General features: G+C 40.8%; 1 pseudogene; it reads left to right on the top strand.

Moving 5' to 3' along the window:
- The first annotated feature begins 303 nt into the window (after positions 1-303).
- Positions 304-22,889, top strand: part of LOC128659874 (zinc finger protein 585A-like) — a 313,488-nt pseudogene continuing 290,902 nt past the window's right edge.

Raw genomic sequence — 22,889 nt, 5'->3', positions numbered from 1 at the left:
TCACGCATCAGGAAGTTTAATCCAATGAACCGCGAGCTAGTGTAACCAATCAGTGAACGGCAATTTCGTCCGTGGTCACACGCCGCGGGTTTTTAAATCACTCTTGATCTGAATGTGTAAGTATCTCCGTACTTCTATCCCTCTGAGGAAGAAGGCAACTTCGAAACGCGTCAGGGACGCAGTACGGTACCAACTGAGTGATTTTTATTTGCTGGGCTGGCGCATTATTTGATTTGCCACTTGATGTCCTATTATTGGTTTTTAACTTACCTCATATTGATTGAGGTCGCTTAGTGTGAGTGGGCTGACATCTGAGGCTTATATATGTGTGTATGTTTTAGTTAATAAAGGCGTACTTCACTATTGTTGGGCACTTTTGTCTGTTTCCTTTTCACATATCCTCTGAGACATCTGACTGGGTGGCGAAGATTCTGCACTCAACCCGGTTTTCCACAGCACATTGGATATATTGTTTCATTTACATCAGTGAACCAGCTTACGGATGACAACCTACATTGACCCTGGAACAACATCTACACTTTGGTGATCACTTACCTCATACGGATTGAGGTTGCCTGAAGTAAGTTCTTAGTTATAGGGGCTGTTTTTTGCCCCACAATTTTACACTCCGCAGAAGAAAGGCGCAGAATATAAACTCTTTTGACCTGATATTCTTTCTAGCCGTGGAGACAAACTGGGAGTCTCCACAAATCTTTTTTCAGCAGCCTTTCTGAACATCTAAATAGATCTGTGGACTTGTGCTATTACGCATATGTATTTGTATTTATTTTAGTTATATTATACGGGATTTATTATACCGTACTGTTCACATTTATGACCATTATTTATGTACTTACACATACATTTATATTTATACGTCACTTAATAGAACTAATACAGCGCGTGTATCACGTCTTTTTCACATATATATATATATATATACATACAGAGAGAAGTGCACTCACAGGAACGAACAACTGGCTCAATACCATTGTTAGCCTATTTTATGGTGATTTACCACCTGGGTGCAGCTTTTTAGCCCAGTAATGCTTTTTACAGAGTAGAACTTTCGTGTAGTATATCAGTTTGATCCCGCCTATTACGGTCAGTCCAGCACCAAAATACCAGGCAATTCCTCTCTGAACAAAGAACACAGCAACCCCAGGTGGTCATTTCGGCCTTCATTGGACCTTGTCAGTGAGGTGTAGACATATTCCTCTAAGCACACTGAGCAAGGAGTCCACGTCTGGTTGCCCCTTTTTCCCATAGGGAGACTAAATACACACAGAGAGAAGTGCGCTCACAGGAATGAACAACTGTCTCAATACCATTATTAGCCTGTTCTATGGCAATTTGCCACCTGGGTGCAGCTTTTTAATGAACAACTGGCTCAATACTATTGTTACTATTGTTACTACTAAAAGAAGCTGCACCCAGGTGGTAAATCGCCATAGAACAGGCTAACAATAGTATTGAGCCAGTTGTTCATTCCTGTGAGTGTGCTTCTCTGTGTGTGTGTGTGTGTGTATATGTATGTGTATATATATATATATATATATATATATATGTGTGTGTGTGTGTGTATATGTATGTGTATGTATATATATATATATATATATATATATATATATATATATATATGTGTGTGTGTGTATATATATATATATATATATATATATATGTGTGTGTGTGTATATGTATGTGTATATATATATATATATGTGTGTGTGTATATGTATGTGTATAGTGTGTATATATATATATATATATATATATATATATATATATATATATATATGTGTGTGTGTATATGTATGTGTATATATATATATGTATGTGTGTATATATATATATATATATATATATATATGTGTGTGTGTGTGTATATGTATGTGTGTGTATATATATATATATATATATATGTGTGTGTGTATATGTATGTGTATATATATATATATATATATATATGTGTGTGTGTATATGTATGTGTATATATATATATATATATATATATATAATGTGTGTGCATTGAGACACTGCAGAAACATTTTCACTAAAAATATTCTCATCACAGAAAATAAAAAAATGTTCTGCCTCTGGGCCCATAACTACACTTAAAGGGACATAATACTTATATGGTAAATCACTTGAAAGTAATGCAGCATAACTGTAAAAAGCTGACAGGAAAATATCACCTGAGAATCTTTATGTAAAAAAGGAAGATTTTTTTATTGCTGTGTAAAAAGTTATACTTTAGCTGCTGTCCAGCTACAGGTAAAAAAAAAAAGAAAGGAAGGAAGGAAGAAATTAAATAAAATAAGATGAGGGTGCACGATGCTCACTCCCTTGCCTGTCCCGTGACAGGAATACTGATTTGCTGCTTAAAGCACTTTACAGTGAGATTTTGACTACTTATGACATTTTGAGGTAAAATATCTTTCTTTCTTTTTTACATAGAGATGTTCAGGTGATATTTCACTGTCAGCTTTTTACAGCTATGCTGCAGCACTTTCAAGTGTTTCAACATTTGGATGTCATGGCCCTTTAAGCCTAGCTTGTTCCCATGTGTGGAACACCCACAACTCCTCCAGTGAGTGTTCCCTACCCCACAAACAACCACTGATTTGTGTGCTTAATTTTCCAGTAAGTATTCTTAAACTAATACAGTTTTTGGCTGTTTATATAAATAGAACAACCACAGATCACTGCTTCTTACCCTCTCAAAATATCTCACACTGATTATTAGTCTTTGATGATTAAGACATCATGTTTTCACCAACTGGTTGAGCATGAGCCGGGAAGGCCTGGATGTGTACTTGCTATTGCAATGTTAAATGAGGATGGTGGATGCCACCTCTCTTGCCCAGAATACAGATGTACTTTTTCCCTATCTGAGAACATTATCCACACGCACCTTGTTTTATGGAGCCCTATAACTTGTTTTCATCAGTAATCGGTAAATTAGGTTGCTATGATGTAGTAATGTTTACATTCTATGTCATCCTTTTTTAATTTATGATTTAGAGGTAAATACATTTAAAAATACAAAACGGAAGACATTTTCAAGTATAAAAAATGTTTTTTATTGAGATGGATTATATTATAAAGAATAAACAGTCTTATTTTTTTTTATTCCATTTCTTTTCATGTAGACAAACACGTCAATAGTTCATATCCATCCTTCACTTCAGGAAGCATCAGAATGATACCGCAAACTCCAATAGTCTTAGACACCAATGACTATTCACAAACATTGGGGATATCACAGCAGATGTTTAAAGGAGATAGTGATTTGGCAGGGACTGGGCAGCAGTCATTATGTACAGAGAGTAATTTAGTCATCAAACAAGAGGACAACATTTATGACATACCTAGTGAAATTATTATCCCTGAGGATAAACCACACACATTTACTGAGTTTTCAAAACATATTAAAGAAGGGAAAAGTCTACAGTCTAGCAAAATGATTCATACAAAGGAGAAACCTTTCAAATCTAAAGAATGTGAGAAAAGCTTTGGATGGAAGTCTCATCTACTAGAACACCACAAAATTCCCACCGGGGAGAAACCACACTCATGTACTGAGTGCGGCATATGTTTTACAAGAATGGATAATCTGAAAAGTCATAAAAAGATTCACACAGGAGAAAAATCTTTCACATGTACAGAGTGTGGAAAAAGTTTTACAGTAAAGAGTAATCTGAAAAAGCATGAAAAGATTCATACAGGAGAAAAGCCTTTCACATGTACTGAGTGTGGGAAAAGTTTTACAGTTATGAGTAGTCTGAAAACTCATGAAATAATTCACACAGGAGAAAAGCCTTTCACATGTACAGAGTGTGGAAAATGTTTTACACAAAAGAGTAGTCTGAAAACTCATGAAAGGATTCACAAAGGAGAACAGCCTTTCACATGTACAGAGTGTGGAAAATGTTTTACAGAAAAGGGTAGTCTGAAAAAGCATGAAAGGAGTCACACAGGAGAAAGGCCTTTCACATGTACAGAGTGTGGAAAATGTTTTACACAAAACAGTGATCTGAAAAAGCATGAAAGGATTCACACAGGAGAAAAGCCTTTCACATGTACAGAGTGTGGAAAAGGTTTTACAGAAAAGAGTCATCTGAAATATCATGAAAGGATTCACACAGGAGAAAAGCCTTTCACATGTACTGAGTGTGGAAAATGTTTTACAGAAAAGGGTAGCCTGAAAAAGCATGAAAGGAGTCACACAGGAGAAAAGCCTTTCACATGTACAGAGTGTGGAAAATGTTTTACACAAAACAGTGATCTGAAAAAGCATGAAAGGATTCACACAGGAGAAAAGCCTTTCACATGTACAGAGTGTGGAAAAGGTTTTACAGAAAAGGGTAGTCTGAAAAAGCATGAAAGTATTCACACAGGAGAAAAGCTTTTCACATGTACAGAGTGTGGAAAATGTTTTACACAAAACGGTGATCTGAAAACGCATGAAAGGATTCACACAGGAGAAAAGTCTTTCACATGTACAGAGTGTGGAAAAAGTTTTACACAAAACAGTGATCTGAAAAGTCATGAAAGGATTCACACAGGAGAAAAGCCTTTCACATGTACAGAGTGTGGAAAAAGTTTTACACAAATAAATAGTCTGAAAAGTCATGAAAGGAGTCACACAGGAGAAAAGCCTTTCACATGTACTGAGTGTGGGAAAAGTTTTACACAAAACAGTGATCTGAAAAAGCATGAAAGGATTCACACAGGAGAAAAGCCTTTCACATGTACAGAGTGTGGGAAATGTTTTACAGAAAAGAGTAGTCTGAAAACTCAGGAAAGGATTCACAAAGGAGAAAAGCCTTTCACATGTACAGAGTGTGGAAAAAGTTTTACACAAAAGAGTCATCTGAAATATCATGAAAGGATTCAAACAGGAGAAAAGCCTTTCACATGTACAGAGTGTGGAAAAGGTTTTACAGAAAAGGGTAGTCTGAAAAGGCATGAAAGGAGTCACACAGGAGAAAAGCGTTTCACATGTACAGAGTGTGGAAAATGTTTTACACAAAACAGTGATCTGAAAAAGCATGAAAGGATTCACACAGGAGAAAAGCCTTTAACATGTACAGAGTATGGAAAAGGTTTTACAGAAAAGGGTAGTCTGAAAAAGCATGAAAGGATTCACAAGGGAAGAAACTTTTCACATGTTTAGAAAGTGGAAAAAGGTATTTTTGAAATCAGGTATCACAAAACACCAAATATTTACACACAAATAAACTTTATATACACAGTGTGCAAACCTTTTTACAGTTTTCCTAAAGAGGACAAACTCTCTAAATAGAAGCATCAAAAAGGATCCTATTGTAAATAATACTTTCTAAATCCCAGTTATAAAAGCCCCAGATTGGAAGTGCTCTCCTGCTGTCCTTTGTTCCTCTATATATGTGCACCGCACCTCAGTTTCTCTCATATCAATGTGATAGAATCCAAACACCACACAGGAATATACAAATCTGTCGTCATACTGATGAGTTTACACAACCATTCCCCCCAAAGCACCGACAGTGTTGTTTATTAATATGCCAGTGTTAGGAGTTGTACGTTTGTTTTACATAGAGGAGAATATAATTATATTTACCGAATAAAGGAGTCTTTATATGAATAAAGTGTTAAAAAATTATATAAACAAGAACATCAGTCTCAAATGAATGACATCTGGGAGATATATTTATTGTGCACAACATGTGGATAAACCTTTTCTTATAGCAATAGATGCTTAGCATTGTACATGTTATATACCAGAGGAATTACTGAGAGGAAACTGATTTTATTTAATGAGACACAATATCAGTAACCGGTACATTGTGATCATAATCAGTTTAATTTAAATGGCTACTATAACCTACATGTATACTGGGTATGTAATATGTGTGTCATGTGATCATAATCAGTTTAATTTAAATGACTACTATACCCTACATGTATACTGGGTATGTAATATGTGTGTCATGTGATCATAATCAGTTTAATTTAAATGGCTACTATAACCTACATGTATACTGGGTATGTAATATGTGTGTCATGTTCTGTAACTTGATATTATGTCTGTTAGCTGTTTTCATGTTAGTTAGAAGCCACAAGAACTGATAATAGCACATACTGTATATATAAAGGGAACATTATATGTCTGATAAATCCCTTTGTATCAAGAGCACAAGTGTTAGGTATATTTATACCATTGTGTGCACATATCATGTAATGCTGCTGTTTACTATATAATGATATACAATGTTTTTTTCATGCAAATAAAAAGTGATTGTAATCCAGACAAGTATTTTGTATAATTTAAAACACAATATCACAAAATAATTAGGAAAACAACATGAAAGGTAGATGTCAAAACTGACAGTGAAAGTTAAACGCCGATAATTCAGATAGAGCAGCAATTTTACCAAACTTTCCAATTTACTTCTATTATCTAATTTGCTTTGTTCTTTTAGTATCCTTTGTTATAGGGTAAACCTAGGAAGCTAATATTACATGAGCTTAGGGGCGTGCTTGTGTATTTAGAACTCTGTGCAGCAGTATTTGTAACTATGTAAAACAATGCTATAAATGTTCTTCCAAACTCTGCTGTCTGAAGACACATGCACGCTCCCGAGTTCACCTAGGATTATTCTTTTTACCTCTGTAATTACCTTGTATCTAAACCTCTGCAGACTCCCCTCTTCAGTTCTTTTGACAGACATGCATTTTAGCCAATTAGTGCTCACTCCTCCGGTAAATTCACGTGCATGAGCTCAATGTTATCTATATGAAACACATGAACTAACACCCTCTAGGGATGAAAAACTGTCAAATGCACAGGCGGCCTTGAAGGTCTAAGAAATTAGCATATGAACCTCCTAGGTTTAGCTTTCAACTAAGAATACCAAGAGAACAAAGCAAAATTTGTGATAAAAGTAAATTGGAAAGTCGTTTAAAATTACATTCTTTATTTGAATCATGAAAGGTTTTTTTGGATTTGACTGTCCCTTTAAGTCTGAAAATTGTGTATTTCTCTTGTTAAGTTTATCCAGTCCACGGATCATCCATTACTTGTGGGATATTCTCCTTCCCAACAGGAAGTTGCAAGAGGATCACCCACAGCAGAGCTGCTATATAGCTCATTCTCTTGCAACTCTCAACTAAGATGGAGGTCGTAAGAGGACTGTGGTGTTTTATACTTAGTTTATTTCTTCAATCAAAAGTTTGTTATTTTTAAATGGTACCGGAGTGTACTGTTTATCTCAGGCAGTATTTAGAAGAAGAATCTGCCTGCGTTTTCTATGATCTTAGCAGAAGTAACTAAGATCCTTTGCTGTTCTCACATATTCTGAGGAGTGAGATAACTTCAGAGGGGGAATAGCGTGCAGGTTTTCCTGCAATAAGGTATGTGCAGTTAAAATATTTTTCTAGGGATGGAATTTGCTAGAAAATGCTGCTGATACCGAAGTAATGTAAGTAAAGCCTTAAATGCAGTGATAGCGACTGGTATCAGGCTTATTAATAGAGATACATACTCTTATAAAAGTGTATTTTAAAACGTTTGCTGGCATGTTTAATCATTTTTTACATATGTTTGGTGATAAAACTTATTGGGGCCTAGTTTTTTCCACATGGCTGGCTTGAATTTTGCCTAGAAACAGTTCCCTGAGGCTTCCCACTGTTGTAATATGAGTGGGAGGGGCCTATTTTGGCGTTTTTTTGCACAGCAAAAATTACAGACACAGACATCCAGCTTCTTCCTGCATGATCCAGGACTTCTCTGAAGGGCTCAAAAGGCTTCAAAAGTTGTATTGAGGGAGGTAAAAAGCCACAGTAGAGCTGTGGCAGTTGTGACTGTTTAAAAAACATTTTTGTCATTTGTTATTCCGTTTTTGGTATTAAGGGGTTAATCATCCATTTGCAAGTGGGTGCAATGCTCTGCTAACTTATTACATACACTGTAAAAATTTCGTTAGTGTAATTGCATTTTTTCACTGTTATTTCAAAATTTGGGAAAATTTGTGTTTCTTAAAGGCGCAGTAACGTTTTTTATATTGCTTGTAAACTTGTTTTAAAGTGTTTTCCAAGCTTGCTAGTCTCATTGCTAGTCTGTTTAAACATGTCTGACACAGAGGAACCTACTTGTTCATTATGTTTGAAAGCCATGGTGGAGCCCCATAGGAGAATGTGTACTAAATGTATTGATTTCACCTTAAACAGTAAAGATCAGTCTTTATCTATAAAAGAATTATCACCAGAGGGTTCTGTCGAGGGGGAAGTTATGCCGACACTAACTTTCCCCACGTGTCAGACCCTTCGCCTCCCGCTCAGGGGACGCACGCTAATATGGCGCCAATTACATCAGGGACGCCCATAGCGATTACCTTGCAGGACATGGCTGCAATCATGAATAATACCCTGTCAGAGGTATTATCTAGATTGCCTGAATTAAGAGGCAAGCACGATAGCTCTGGGGTTAGGAGAGATACAGAGCTCGCAAATGCTGTTAGAGCCATGTCTGATACTGCGTCACAGTATGCAGAACATGAGGACGGAGAGCTTCAGTCTATGGGTGACATCTCTGACTCAGGGAAACCTGATTCAGAGATTTCTAATTTTAAATTTAAGCTTGAGAACCTCTGTGTATTGCTTGGGGAGGTATTAGCTGCTCTGAATGACTGTAACACAGTTGCAATTCCAGAGAAATTGTGTAGGCTGGATAGATACTATGCGGTGCCGGTGTGTACTGACGTTTTTCCTATACCTAAAAGGCTTACAGAAATTATTAGCAAGGAGTGGGATAGACCCGGTGTGCCCTTTTCCCCACCTCCTATATTTAGAAAAATGTTTCCAATAGACGCCACTACACGGGACTTATGGCAGACGGTCCTTAAGGTGGAGGGAGCAGTTTCTACTTTAGCAAAGCGTACCACTATCCCGGTTGAGGACGGTTGTGCTTTTTCAGATCCAATGGATAAAAAATTGGAGGGTTACCTTAAGAAAATGTTTATTCAACAAGGTTTTATTTTACAGCCCCTTGCATGCATTGCGCCTGTCACTGCTGCGGCGGCATTCTGGTTTGAGGCCCTGGAAGAGGCAATCCAGACAGCTCCATTGAATGAAATTATTGACAAGCTTAGAATGCTTAAGCTAGCTAACTCATTTGTTTCTGATGCCATTGTTCATTTGACTAAACTAACGGCTAAGAATTCCCGATACGCCATCCAGGAGCATAGGGCGCTATGGCTTAAATCCTGGTCAGCTGACGTGACTTCAAAGTCTAAATTACTCAACATTCCTTTCAAGGGGCAGACCTTATTCGGGCCTGGCTTGAAGGATATTATTGCTGACATTACTGGAGGCAAGGGTCATACCCTTCCTCAGGACAGGGCCAAATCAAAGGCCAAACAGTCTAATTTTCGTGCCTTTCAAAATTTCAAGGCAGGAGCAGCATCAGCTTCCTCCGCTTCAAAACAAGAGGGAACTGTTGCTCATTCCAGACAGGCCTGGAAACCTAACCAGTCCTGGAACAAGGGCAAGCAGGCCAGAAAGCCTGCTGCTGCCCCGAAGACCGCATGAAGGAACGGCCCCCTATCCGGAAACGGATCTAGTGGGGGGCAGACTTTCTCTCTTCGCCCAGGCGTGGGCAAGAGATGTTCAGGATCCCTGGGCGTTGGAGATCATATCTCAGGGATATCTTCTGGACTTCAAAGCTTCTCCTCCATAAGGGAGATTTCATCTTTCAAGGTTATCAGCAAACCAGATAAAGAAAGAGGCATTCCTAAGTTGTGTGCAAGACCTCCTAGTAATGGGAGTGATCCATCCAGTTCCGCAGACGGAACAAGGACAGGGATTTTATTCAAATCTGTTTGTGGTTCCCAAGAAAGAGGGAACCTTCAGACCAATCTTGGATTTAAAGATCTTAAACAAATTCCTCAGAGTTCCATCATTCAAAATGGAAACTATTCGGACCATCCTACCCATGATCCAAGAGGGTCAGTACATGACCACAGTGGACTTAAAGGATGCCTACCTTCACATAACGATTCACAAAGATCATCATCGGTTCCTAAGGTTTGCCTTTCTAGACAGGCATTACCAATTTGTAGCTCTTCCCTTCGGGTTGGCCACTGCCCCGAGAATTTTTACAAAGGTTCTGGGCTCACTTCTGGCGGTTCTAAGACCGCGAGGCATAGTGGTGGCTCCGTATCTAGACGACATCCTGATACCGGCGTCAAGCTTTCAAATTGCCAAGTCTCATACAGAGATAGTTCTGGCATTTCTGAGGTCGCATGGGTGGAAAGTGAACATGGAAAAGAGTTCTCTATCACCACTCACAAGAGTCTCCTTCCTAGGGACTCTTATAGATTCTGTAGAGATGAAAATTTACCTGACGGAGTCCAGGTTATCAAAACTTCTAAATGCTTGCCGTGTCCTTCATTCCATTCCACGCCCGTCAGTGGCTCAGTGCATGGAAGTAATCGGCTTAATGGTAGCGGCAATGGACATAGTGCCATTTGCGCGCCTGCATCTCAGATTGCTGCAATTATGCATGCTAAATCAGTGGAATGGGGATTACTCAGATTTGTCCCCTCTACTAAATCTGGATCAAGAGACCAGAGATTCTCTTCTCTGGTGGCTTTCTCGGGTCCATCTGTTCAAGGGTATGACCTTTCGCAGGCCAGATTGGACGATTGTAACAACAGATGCCAGCCTTCTAGGCTCAGGGATCATGGACTCAGGAGGAGAAACTCCTCCCAATAAATATTCTGGAGTTAAGAGCAATATTCAATGCTCTTCTAGCTTGGCCTCAGTTAGCAACACTGAGGTTCATCAGATTTCAGTCGGACAACATCACGACTGTGGCTTACATTAACCATCAAGGGGGAACCAGGAGTTCCCTAGCGATGTTAGAAGTCTCAAAGATAATTCGCTGGGCAGAGTCTCACTCTTGCCACCTGTCAGTGATCCACATCCCAGGCGTAGAGAACTGGGAGGCGGATTTTCTAAGTCGTCAGACTTTTCATCCGGGGGAGTGGGAACTCCATCCGGAGGTGTTTGCTCAACTGGTCCATCGTTGGGGCAAACCAGAACTGGATCTCATGGCATCTCGCCAGAACGCCAAGCTTCCTTGTTACAGATCCAGGTCCAGGGACCCGGGAGCAACGCTGATAGATGCTCTAGCAGCTCCTTGGTTCTTCAACCTGGCCTATGTGTTTCCACCGTTTCCTCTGCTCCCTCGACTGATTGCCAAAATCAAACAGGAGAGAGCATCAGTGATTCTGATAGCGCCTGCGTGGCCACGCAGGACCTGGTATGCAGAACCTAGTGCACATGTCATCTCTTCCACCATGGACTCTGCCTCTGAGGCAGGACCTTCTAATACAAGGTCCTTTCAATCATCCAAATCTAATTTCTCTGAGACTGACTGCATGGAGATTGAACGCTTGATTCTATCAAGGCGTGGCTTCTCCGAGTCAGTCATTGATACCTTAATACAGGCTCGGAAGCCTGTCACCAGGAAAATCTACCATAAGATATGGCGTAAATATCTTTATTGGTGTGAATCCAAGAGTTACTCATGGAGTAAGGTTAGGATTCCTAGGATATTGTCCTTTCTCCAAGAGGGTTTGGACAAAGGCTTATCAGCTAGTTCTTTAAAAGGACAGATCTCTGCTCTGTCTATTCTTTTGCACAAGCGTCTGGCAGAAGTTCCAGACGTCCAGGCATTTTGTCAGGCTTTGGTTAGGATTAAGCCTGTGTTTAAAACTGTTGCTCCCCCGTGGAGCTTAAACTTGGTTCTTAAAGTTCTTCAGGGAGTTCCGTTTGAACCCCTTCATTCCATTGATATTAAACTTTTATCTTGGAAAGTTCTGTTTTTGATGGCTATTTCCTCGGCTCGAAGAGTCTCTGAGTTATCTGCCTTACATTGTGATTCTCCTTATCTGATTTTTCATTCAGACAAGGTAGTTCTGCGTACCAAACCTGGGTTTTTACCTAAGGTGGTTTCTAACAGGAATATCAATCAAGAGATTGTTGTTCCATCATTGTGTCCTAATCCTTCTTCAAAGAAGGAACGTCTTTTGCATAATCTGGACGTAGTCCGTGCCTTGAAGTTTTACTTACAGGCTACTAAAGATTTTCGTCAAACATCTGCCCTGTCTGTCGTTTACTCTGGACAGAGGAGAGGTCAAAAAGCTTCGGCAACCTCTCTCTCCTTTTGGCTTCGGAGCATAATACGCTTAGCCTATGAGACTGCTGGACAGCAGCCCCCTGAAAGGATTACAGCTCATTCTACTAGAGCTGTGGCTTCCACCTGGGCCTTTAAAAATGAGGCCTCTGTTGAACAGATTTGCAAGGCTGCGACTTGGTCTTCGCTTCACACCTTTTCAAAATTTTACAAATTTGACACTTTTGCTTCTTCGGAGGCTGTTTTTGGGAGAAAGGTTCTACAGGCAGTGGTTCCTTCCGTTTAAGTTCCTGCCTTGTCCCTCCCATCATCCGTGTACTTTAGCTTTGGTATTGGTATCCCACAAGTAATGGATGATCCGTGGACTGGATACACTTAACAAGAGAAAACATAATTTATGCTTACCTGATAAATTTATTTCTCTTGTAGTGTATCCAGTCCACGGCCCGCCCTGTCCTTTTAAGGCAGGTCTAAATTTTAATTAAACTACAGTCACCACTGCACCCTATGGTTTCTCCTTTCTCGTCTTGTTTCGGTCGAATGACTGGATATGGCAGTGAGGGGAGGAGCTATATAGCAGCTCTGCTGTGGGTGATCCTCTTGCAACTTCCTGTTGGGAAGGAGAATATCCCACAAGTAATGGATGATCCGTGGACTGGATACACTACAAGAGAAATAAATTTATCAGGTAAGCATAAATTATGTTTTTTTTTGTCCTGAAAACTAAAAGTGCACATAGCAGCATCACATATCTGTCCAGCAGTGGCTTCTTTTTTATCCAGGAGTTATATCTTACTATAAGGTATATAATGTCAAGTTGCTATGAATACTTTTCCTTTTTAGTCCATAGAAAAAGAGATTTGGTATTACAATCACTATATATACTATATCTGTAAGTGTTTGCTTAGATATAAATATTCTGTTTTATTTATAAATAATATTAATTGAAGGAGAAATGCAAAGCATCTTTGTATATCTATTTTTGTATAAAAATATAGTGAAAAAAAATCTCTACAGTATTATAGGAATAACTAGTGTTAAAGCCCCCATGTACACGGCCAAAATGTTTAAAGAAAGAAATATCCCTATCCCTCTATCCATTTATCCCTATCACTCTATTCCTATCCTTCTATTCCTCTATCCCTAATCCCTATCCCTCTATCTTTATTTTTCTGCAGTGTAGATCCCCCTAACCCTCCAACCTACCTTATCTCCCCCCCCTTCAAACTGCTCTCTAACCCTCCCCCCGCTAACAATTGCCGCCACCTTAGGTACTGGCAGCTGTCTGCCAGTATGTATAAACACCTTTTTTTATTATTATTTTTTATATTTTAATTTTTTTTCTGTAGTTTAGTGGTCCTTCCACCTCCCACACTCCTGCGATCACCATTTAGTACCCTTCGCACCCCCAAACCCCTTTTCTGTAGTGTAGCTGCCCCATCCCTCCCTGTCCCGTATTTCTGTAGCACAGGGCCCTCCCACTCCCTCCCTTTCCCTCCCCCTCCACCTGCCTCCCGCCGGCACCAGCAGAAGATAGGTACAGGCGGTAACGCACAGTGTCACCGTCTGTAACGATCAGGCATCTGCCCTCATATAGGGGCAGAGCACCGATCGCGCTCTGGCTCCATATGCGGCAGATGCCTGAAGCTTCAGGAGCTCCAACTCTCGGCTGTAACATAACAGCTGAGAGTGCTGGAGCTTCCTGAAGCTGTCTCGCGCTGCGGGTAAAGGCCAGGAATGTTTGTCCTTGCGCAGTCTCCACTGCGCATGACAGCTTTGGACAAACATACTTGGCCTTTTATTATATAGGATATGAAGTTCCCAAGAGCTAATACGCAGATATGAACTACTTCTGTACAACAGATAACTGTACCTATGTACAGCATGTGAGAGGGAAAATAAAGTTATCAGATTTACATAGAAAAATCTAAGTCATTGTAAAACAAACAAACACTCTGAGGATGGACATTATGGTGTTGAATATCTAAATCTCTGGGATGGCGAGATTATTTAAAGGGATAGTAAAGTCCAAATTAAACTTTCATGATTCATTAGACGCTCCTCCCTAGATCCCTCTTGCTACTGCCCTCTCCTTCCAGCTTTTTTCCTTCCCCCTTCCTCCCCCTCAGTTTTTTCTACCTTCCTCCCCCTCCTTTCCCTTTTTTTTTTTTTTCTCCCCCGAGAAAATGGCCATCACATGTTTTTCCCAAAATGTTAGGGGCCTTAATTCCCCTACAAAAAGGAGCCTCTTGCTCCATTCCTTAACTTTTTTGCAGGCCAAGGTGGTCTTTCTACATGAGACCCATTCGGTGGAGAATCAGCCTTTACTTTTTAAGTCTCCCTTATACCCAATTGTTCAAATAGTGTCCTATACTAAAAAGGCAAGGAGAGTGGCTATCTTAATCCATAAAGATGTCCCCTATGAGCAGATTCGGGTGGACGCTGACCCACAAGGACGCTTTTTTATCCTAATTTGCAAATTAGATTGCTCATTGTATACCCTGGCATCCTATTATAGCCCCAATACAAAGCAAATTCGGCACCTGAGGAAATTTCTCACTAAATTACACACTGTCAAGCAAGGCTCGCTGTTGATAGCGGGAGACTTCAACATGGTTCTGGATCCCAATATTGACAAACGTATACCTCAGGGACGTACTTAGGATAAAGCGCTATTTACCACTTCCCAACAATTTTTTCCCCTCCTAGCTCAGGCAGATCTTTTTGATGAATGGTGGTCCCTTCACTCCGCAGATAGGGACGTTTTTTTCCCTGTTACATAATTCGTACTCTAGAATTGATTTCTTTTTTTGTAGTTCCTGGCTCTTAGAACAAATTTTGAATGCACAAATTGGCAGCTGTACATGGTCGGATCATTCTCCTATCACCATCCAGTTGCTGTTTCTTAGGGGTCTCTTTATTAAAATACAAAGTCAAACCTGCAAGAGTTCTGCAGCATCTCTGGCTCAACTGCATAGGACCCTTAGATGCCTTGTTTTCCCAACATATGGCCTCTCTAGACCCATCCTTATTACCTCTAATTGATTCCACTAGAAATTCTATTAAACTATTGGAAAATCAAAAAGTTCAAGATTGCTTACGAGCCAATAGACGCTTATTTTAATATAAAGGTAATAGACCGGATTTCCTTTTAGCTAAGAAATTAAGAAACCGTACGGCCCACTCTAGAATTCCATTTTTGATTAAAGGAGAAACCAAGATCTACAACACTAAATACATAGGAGAGGAATTTGCTAGTTACTACACCCAATTATATAATTTGCATTCAACCCAACCCCACACTAAGCCTAATAGCGAATCTATACAATCGTTTCTGTCCAACTTAAATCTCCCACGCCTATCACAGGAGCAGATTGACAGGGTGGAGGCCCCTTTTGCCTTGGGGGAAATTACCTCAGTGATCTTGAAGCTAATGGCCCAGAAGGCTTTACCCCCCTATTTTATAAGTCCTTTATAGACCATATCTCCCCCATCCTATTGAGAGTATTTGATAAGGCAGGTCATATAGGATCTTTCCCAGAAGAATTTTTACAGGCCACAATCATCACTCTCCCAAAACCTGGCAAGTCACCAGACAGTTGCCCTAACTTTAAGCCTATTTCTTTTACAAAGATATGATGAGTACACAGATTTCATCCTTGTGGGATTTATCCTCCTGCTGACAGGAAGTGGCAAAGAGCACCACAGCAAAGCTGTATATATAGTTCCTCCCTTCCCTCCCAACCCAGTCATTCTCTTTACCTATATTAGTACTAGGAAGAGGTAAAGTGAGGTGTTAGTTTTATTTTCTTCAATCAAGAATTTTTTATTTTAAAATGGTGCCAGTGAGTATTATTTTCCTCAGGGGGAATTCATCAAGTGAAAAAGCTTAATTCCTACCCTGATGTCGATGATCTTAGCTATTATCCCTAAGATCCATGTGGGTTCCCACAACTCAGCTGGAGGTAGTTTAAGGAAATCTTCAGTGTGGTGACTGATGCTTTGCTACAAGCAACTTTAAGGTATGTTCAGTCTTTTGTTTTCTGGAGAGAATTGATGTAACAGAACAGACTGACATTTCCCCTATATGGGGAAGGGTAAGCAGTATACACTAATATAAGAATGGTGTACCTGAAATCCATTGGTATTATTTGTATTTTTTATTATCATGCAAAATACCTATTGGGGCTTGTTTAGGGCCGTACGCTGGGAATTGCGGTTGACTTTTATAATTTATTAACTGGTTTGAGGAAATCAGTGTTTTGAAATGTGTACACATAGCATTTTTGGGGCATACGATGTTTATTATATTGTTTTATGGTTATCCATGCGGGCCTTAGTTAAGGTTACATGACGCCCATGGCAGGCGGGGCTTGTTTTCGCGCGCTCAGATGCGCAGCAGTTTTTCAGATCAAGCAGTATCAGAGATCAGGGCTCCAGTTCAGGCCTACATCTGTATTACTTCTGTCGGAATATAACCAGTGTATTCCGGGGGCAGGTAGGCGCCACAGCAGAGCTGTGATGTGGTGCAGAGGCTTATTTTTTGTTGCTAAATAAAAAACTGTTTAAAGTGGTTATTACAGCTTTTTGCAAGTGGGTACAATACTTATAAGATAGTTGGGACACATTAAAATATCATCATCTGTCCCTAACAACTTTTTGCAGATATCAGAAAAATAGTTGCGCTTTAAAATTTAAAGGCGCAGTACGTTTTTTATTCTGGTTTATTTTGCCCTAATTGCATTAGTGTTAATAATTATCAGTATACTACTATTGTTTATCTTGCTAGTCTGTTTAACATGTCTGACTCAGAGGATGAGACTCCTTGCTCTATGTGTTTAAATGCCACTGTTGAACCTCCTCTAGTTTTGTGTTCCTCATGCACTGAGAGGGCTGTACAATGCAAAGCACAAATTTTATGTAAAGAAGATGTGTCTAAGGATGATTCTCAAGCTGAAGAGAATCAGAGTATACCGCCAAATTCTTCCCAAGCGTCACAGCCTTTAACGCCCCTCAAGCGACGCCGGGTTCCTCAACCGCGTCTAACTCATTTACTCTGCAGGATATGGCTGCAGTTATGTAAAATACCCTTACTGAGGTTTTATCTAAACTACCTGTGTTACAGGGCAAACGTAGCAGGTCAGAGGGCCATGCGAATGCTACGACCTCTGATGCTTTAGTAGCTATTTCCGATGTACCCTCTTAGGGATCTGAAGTGGGGGTCAGGGAATTTCTGTCTGAGAGGGAACTTTCCGATTCTGCAAGTGTGTTACCTCAGAAGGATACGGACACAGTGTCCTTTAGATTTAAACTTGAACACCTCCGACTGTTGCTTCGGGAGGTTTTAGCAACTCTGGATGACTGTGATTCTATTGTGATTCCACCAGAGAAATTGTGTAAAATGGACAAATACTTAGAGGTTCCTACTTACTCTGATGTTTTTCCGGTTCCTAAGAGAATCTCGGAAATTATTACATGGGAGTGGGAAAGACCGGGTATCCCGTTCTCACCTTCCCCTAATTTTAAAAAGATGTATCCCATACTTGATACTGTTCGGGACTCTTGGCAGACAGTCCCTAAGGTAGAGGGAGCTATATCTACCCTGGCTAAGCGTACAACTATTCCTATCGAAGACAGTTGTGCTTTTAAGGACCCTATGGATAAGAAATTGGAGGGTCTGTTAAAGAAAATGTTTATTCAACAGGGTTTCCTCTTACAACCTACGGCCTGCATTGTACCAGTTACTAATGCAGCAGCTTTTTGGTTTGATGCATTAGAGGAGTCTTTAAAGACTGAGACTCCCTTATAGGATATATTAGATAGAATTAAAGCTCTTAGGCTAGCTAATTCTTTTATTACGGATACTGCCTTTTAGATTGCAAAATTGGCTGCTAAAAATACTGGATTTGCCATTTTAGCGCGTAGAGCGTTATTGTTAAAATCTTGGTCTGCTGATGTGTCGTCAAAGACAAAGCTTTTGGCTATCCCTTTCAAGGGCAAGACTCTATTCGGGCCTGAGTTGAAAGAGATTATTTCTGACATTATGGGAGGTAAGGGTCATCTCCTACCTCAAGATAGAACTTCTAAACTGAGGGGTAAACAGAATAATTTTCGTTCCTTTCGGAACTTTAAAGGAGCCCCCTCTTCTTCCTCTTCTTCCACCAAGCAAGAAGGGAATTTTGCCCAGGCCAAGTCTGTCTGGAGACCCAACCAGACTTGGAACAAGGATAAACAATCCAAGAAGCCTGCTGTTGCTACCAAGACAGCATGAAGGGGTGGCCCCCGATCCGGGACTGGACATAGTAGGGGGCAGACTTTCTCTCTTTGCCCAGGCTTGGGTGAGAGATGTGCAGGGTCCTTGGACACTGGAAATCGTGTCCCAAAGGTATCAGCTGGAATTCAAAAAATCTCTCCCAAGGGGGAGGTTTCTTCTTTCACGATTATCTGTAGACCAGATAAAGAGAGAGGCATTCTTACGTTGTGTAAAAGACCTCTATACTATGGGAGTAATTTGTCCGGTTCAAAGACTGGAACAGGGACAGGGGTTTTACTCAAATCTTTTCGTGGTTCCCAAAAAAGAGGGCACGTTTCGACCAATTTTAGATCTAAAAAGTCTAAACAAGTTTCTCAGAGTTCCATCCTTCAAGATGGAGACTATTCGAACAATTCTGCCATTGATCCAGGAAGGTCAATATATGACTACCGTGGACTTAAAGGATACATATCTTCATATTCCTATCCACAAGGATCATCACCAGTTCCAAAGGTTTGCCTTTCTAGACAAACATTTTCAGTTCATGGCTCTTCCCTTCGGGTTGGCCACAGCACCCAGGACCTTCACGAAGGTTCTAGGGTCCCTTCTGGCGGTTCTAAGGCCGCAGGGTATTGCAGTGGTGCCTTATCTGGACGATATTCTGATTCAGGCGTCTTACCATCTGACAAAGTCTCACACAGACATGGTCCTGTCCTTTCTGAGAACTCACAGGTGGAAGGTTAATCTAGAAAAGAGTTCACTAATTCTACAGACAAGGGTTCCCTTCTTGGGAACTCTGATAGATACCATATCCATGAAGATTTTTCTGACAGAAGTCAGAAAGTTACAAATTCTGAATATATGCCGATCCCTTCAGTCCACTCCTCGGCCATCAGTGGCTCAGTGCATGGAGGTCATTGGATTGATGGTGGCGGCAATGGACATAGTTCCGTTTGCTCGGTTTCATCTCAGACCACTACAATTGAGCATGCTCAGTCAGTGGAATGGAGACTATGCAAACTTGTCCCCTCTGATAAACCTGGATCAGGTCATCGTCGGATCATCTTTCCCAGAGGACGTGCTTCCACAGACCCTCTTGGGTGATAGTGACAACGGACGCCAGTCTACTAGGTTGGGGCACAGTCTGGAATTCCCTGAAGGCTCAGGGTGTGTGGACTCAGCAGGAGTCTCTACTTCCAATCAATATTCTGGAGTTGAGAGCAATATTCAATGCTCTTCAGACGTGGCCTCAGTTGGCCCTGGCCAAATTTATTCGTTTTCAATCGGACAACATCACGACTGTGGCTTACATCAATCATCAAGGGGGAACAAGGAGTTCCTTAGCGATGACAGAAGTATCGAGGATAATTCAGTGAGTGGAGGCTCACTCTTGTTACCTGTCAGCAATCTACATCCCAGGAGTGGACAACTGGGAAGCGGATTTTCTAAGCAGACAGACATTTCATCCGGGGGATTAGGAACTCCATCCGGAGATCTTTGCCACTCTGATTCTCAGATGGGGCACACCAGAATTGGATCTGATGGCATCTCGTCAGAACGCCAAGCTCCCGAGATATGGATCCAGGTCGAGGGATCCTCAGGCTGAACTGATAGATGCCTTGGCAGTGCCTTGGATGTTCAACCTAGCATATATATTTCCACCATTTGCTCTCCTTCCCTGGGTGATTGCTCGGATCAAACAGGAGAGGGCTTCAGTAATTCTAATCGCACCTGCATGGCCTCGCATTACTTGGTATGCCGATTTAGTGGACATGTCCTCTCTTCCACCATGGAGGCTTCCATTGAGGCAGGACCTGCTAATTCAGGGACCTTTTCAACATCCAAATCTAGTTTCTCTGCAGCTGACTGCATGGAGATTGAACGCTTGATTTTATCGTGGGTTCTCTGACTCGGTCATTGATACTTTGATTCAGGCACGTAAGCCTGTTACTAGAAAGATCTACCATAAGATATGGCGCAAATATCTTTATTGGTGCGAATCCAAGGGCTACTCATGGAGTAGAATTAGGATTCCCAGAATTTTGTCTTTTCTCTAAGAGGAATTGGAGAAAGGGTTATCAGCAAGTTCCTTAAAGGGACAAATCTCTGCTTTGTCTATTGTACTACACAAACGTTTGGCAGATGTTCCAGATGTTCAGTCCTTTTGTCAGGCTCTGACCAGAATCAAGCCTGTGTTCAGACCAATTGCTCCACCCTGGAGTTTGAATTTAGTTCTTACTGTTCTTCAAGGGGTTCAGTTTGAGCCCATGCATTCCATAGATATTAAGTTATTATCTTGGAAAGTTTTGTTTTTTGGTTGCTATTTCTTCTGCTCGTAGAGTTTCTGAGCTTTCAGCATTACAATGTGAATCGCCTTATCTTATCTTTCATTCTGATAAGGTGGTTCTGCGTACCAAACCTGGGTTCCTTCCTAAGGTGGTTTCAAATAAGAATATTAATCAGGAAATTGTGGTTCCTTCATTATGTCCTAATCCTTCTTCTAAGAAGGAGTGTCTGTTAAATAATTTGGACATGGTCCGTGACCTGAAGTTTTACTTGCAGGCGACTAAAGAATTTCGTCAATCTTCTTCTTTATTTGCTGTTTTTTCTGGAAGGCGTAGGGGCCAGAAACCTACGGCTACCTCTCTTTCTTTTTGGCTGAAGAGTATCATCCGTTTGGCATATGAGACTGCTCGACGGCAGCCTCCTGGACTCGTCATATCTTTGTAAAAGAAAAGGAAATTTATGCTTACCTGATAAATTTATTTCTTTTACGATATGACGAGTCCACGGCCCACCCTGTCATTTTTAAGTCGGGTATATATTTATTAATTTTTTATTAAACTTTAGTCACCTCTGCACCTTTAGCTTTTCCTTTCTCTTCCTAACTTCGGTCGAATGACTGGGTTGGGAGGGAAGGGAGGAGCTATATATACAGCTCTGCTGTGGTACTCTTTGCCACTTCCTGTCAGCAGGAGGATAAATCCCACAAGTAAGGATGAAATCCGTGGACTCGTCATATCGTAAAAGAAATAAATTTATCAGGTAAGCATAAATTTCCTTTTCCTTGTTGAATGAATGTATGTATTGTATTGTATGTATTGGGTACTTGTAAAGCGCGGCTAATCACCAGTTAGGGTCTCAAGGCACTGCTCATTTTATTGACCTCGGAAGGATTAAAGACTGAGTGGACCTCGCCGGAGATCGAACCTGCAACACTTGGGTTGTTACAGAGCTCAGCCACAGTGCCTTAGCATGCTGAGCTATCTGTCTGGCAACTGTAGATACTAAGGTATATGCCAAGGTCTTAGCAAATTGTTTAAACACGATCATCCCCCACTTAATTGACCCTGACCAGGTAGGTTTCACCTTGGGCCGTGAAGGTCCCGATAATACCAGAAGGTTGCTTAAAGTTTTCCTTGAAGCCAGCCTACTCGGCCAATCATGTGTTACTCTATCACTTGATGCTGAGAAAGCCATTGACCGGGTCGACTGGTTTTATGTGAAAGAAACTCTGGCAAGATTTGGGTTTCCCCAAATATTTTTCAACATGTTCATGGCTTTGTATTCACTCCCCTCAGCAAAGGTATGTGGTGTCGGCTTCTGTTCATCTAGCTTCAAGATCTCTAATGGTACCCAGCAGGGGTGCCCTCTGTCCCCACTGTTTTTCGCCCTTGTGATGGAACCGTTGACGGAAACAATAAGAACTTCTCCAGAGATTGAAGGTGTCAACATTTCAGATAGTTTGCATAAAGTAGTATTATTTCCTGTTGTCACTTCAAACCCCCTTTCCTTCCATCCTGGCCCTCTTTTCCATACTGTTACAGAGCTCAGCCACAGTGCCTTAGCATGCTGAGCTATCTGTCCGGCAACTGTAGATACTAAGGTATATGCCAAGGTCTTAGCAAATTGTTTATTAAACACGATCAACCCCCACTTAATTGACCCTGACCAGGTAGGTTTCACCTTGGGCCGTGAAGGTCCTGATAATACCAGAAGGTTGCTTAAAGTTTTCCTTGAAGCCAGCCTACTCGGCCAATCATGTGTTACTCTATCACTTGATGCTGAGAAAGCCATTGACCGGGTCGACTGGTTTTATGTGAAAGAAACTCTGGCAAGATTTGGGTTTCCCCAAATATTTTTCAACATGTTCATGGCTTTGTATTCACTCCCTTCAGCAAAGGTATGTGGTGTCGGCTCCTGTTCATCTAGCTTCAAGATCTCTAATGGTACCCAGCAGGGGTGCCCTCTGTCCCCACTGTTTTTTGCCCTTGTGATGGAACCGTTGACGGAAACAATAAGAACTTCTCCAGAGATTGAAGGTGTCAACATTTCAGATAGTTTGCATAAAGTAGTATTATTTCCTGTTGTCACTTCAAACCCCCTTTCTTCCATCCTGGCCCTCTTTTCCATACTAGATGAGTTTGTTACAGTCAGCTGCTATAAACTTAA

Source organism: Bombina bombina, chromosome 5 (genome assembly GCF_027579735.1).
Source record: "Bombina bombina isolate aBomBom1 chromosome 5, aBomBom1.pri, whole genome shotgun sequence".
Taxonomy (NCBI): domain Eukaryota; kingdom Metazoa; phylum Chordata; class Amphibia; order Anura; family Bombinatoridae; genus Bombina; species Bombina bombina.
Note: the sequence above shows the minus strand (reverse complement) of the source record. Positions and strands in the feature narration are given on the sequence as shown.